Below are 1884 nucleotides of genomic sequence, written 5' to 3' on the forward strand. Positions count from 1 at the left end.
TTCTTTGCTTTTGTTTCTCCTCCTTTATTCTTTTGCATCCATCCTGTTTTTGTTTCTCCTCCTTTATTCTTTTGCGTCCGTCCATATTTTGTTTCACGTCAATATTCTATTTTTCCCCTTTTTTGTCTAATTTTTTGTGCTTTGATTTTTAGGACAGTCTAACGACGGTGCTGAAGGTTACAAGGCTTTGCCCATGGAAGAGTTGGGATAGGCTACTAAAGAATAAAGGTATTGAAGAATAAAAGTTTCATTTTTATCTATTTTTTCTCCTTTTTTTGCCTAATTTTTTGTGGTCTGATTTTTTTTTGTTTGATTTTTGGGACAGGCTAACGGTGGTGTTGAAGGTTACGACGCTTTGCCCATGCAAGGGCTGCAACAATAGGACTTGAGGTTGCTGTTCTTTTTGGTTTTTTTAAAAGAAAATTATTTCCTGTCATTTTCGCTACAAGAGTTGTTGCTGATTTCTTTTTGTTTCTCTTCTAATTCTTTTTCGTTTTTTAAAATGCAGGTTCGTAGACACAAAAGCTTAAATTTTTTGTGGTGTTCTGCCTTTATTTTGTTTTCTGACTTCTCTCAATACAAAAGTTTAAATTTTTTTGTGTTCTTTTGGCATGTTGTATGCAGAGAAGGTGGAAAAACACATTAAAATTGCGATTTTTATCTCAAAAACTTCATGGGTTCAGGTTCGTAAACACAAAGGCTTTAATTTTTAGGGTGTTTTGCCTTTATTTTGTTTTCTACATGAGTACAGGTTCTATGTTGAAGAACAAATGTGTCATTTTTTTTCGTAATTTCCTTTTTTCAAAAAAATTATCTTCTCCCATTTTTGCTACAAGAGTTGTTGGTTTCTTTTTGTTTCTCTTCTAATTCTTTTTCGGTTTTTTAAAATGCAGGTTTATAGGCACAAAAGCTTAAATTTTTTGTGGTCTTCTGCCTTTATTTTGTTTTCTGACTTCTCCCAATACAAAAGTTTAATTTTTTTTTGTGTTCTTTTGGCATGTTGTATGTAGAGAAGGTGGAAAAACACATTAAAGTTGCGATTTTTATCTCAAAAACTTCATGGGTTCAGGTTCGTAAACACAAAGGCTTTAATTTTTGGGGGTGTTTTGCCTTTATTTTGTTTTCTACATGAGTACAGGTTCTGTGTTGAAGAACAAATGCGTCATTTTTTTTTCGTAATTTCCTTTTTTCAAAAAATTATCTTCTCTCATTTTTGCTCCAAGAGTTGTTGTTGATTTCTTTTTGTTTCTCTTCTAATTCTTTTTTGTTTTTTTTTTAAATTATCTGCTGTCATTTTTGCTACAAAGAGTTGTCACTGATTTTTTACATCCTCTCCATCTTCCATTTTCGTTCCTCTCCATTCCTCTTCATATTCATATTTCGTTTTATTTCTATTTTTGTTTTGGTTCCATTTTCGTTTATCTCATTGTCTGTTCATTGTTTTTAATGAATTGCTATTGTATGCAGAGAAGGGGGAAGAAGACACTGAAGCTGCCATTTTTTACTCCAAAAAGCTTCCATTTTTATCTGATTTTTATGTCAAAAGGTTTATCTCCTTTGTTTCTCTGTCTACATGTTCCTTCATATTATGTTTTCTTTGTTTCTTTGTTTCTCCAACTTCCATTTTCGTTCGTTTTCATTCCTCTTCATATTCCGTTTTACTCCTATTTTTGTTTTAGTTCCATTTTTGTTTATTTCGCTGCATGTTAATTGTTTTTTATGAATCGTTATTGTATGTAAAGAAGGTGGAAGGAGACACTAAAGCTGCCATTTTTAACTCCAAAAACCTTCGATTTTTATCTGATTTTTATCTCAAACAGGATTCTTTTCTTTGTTTCTCTATCTACAAGTTTGTTTTCTTTATTTGTTTTCTTTATATTCCGT

At 31.5% G+C, this 1884-nt stretch overlaps 1 long non-coding RNA gene across 1 annotated transcript; it reads left to right on the forward strand.

Annotated features, from left to right (window-relative positions):
* LOC114375055 lies at positions 1–1059 on the forward strand. The gene is made up of 3 exons (XR_003658690.1): positions 1–228; positions 326–683; positions 1011–1059. It is a non-coding gene; the product is annotated as an uncharacterized LOC114375055 (long non-coding RNA).
* The last annotated feature ends 825 nt before the right edge of the window (positions 1060–1884 follow it).

The sequence above is a fragment of the Glycine soja genome, chromosome 11 (genome assembly GCF_004193775.1).
Source record: "Glycine soja cultivar W05 chromosome 11, ASM419377v2, whole genome shotgun sequence".
Taxonomy (NCBI): domain Eukaryota; kingdom Viridiplantae; phylum Streptophyta; class Magnoliopsida; order Fabales; family Fabaceae; genus Glycine; species Glycine soja.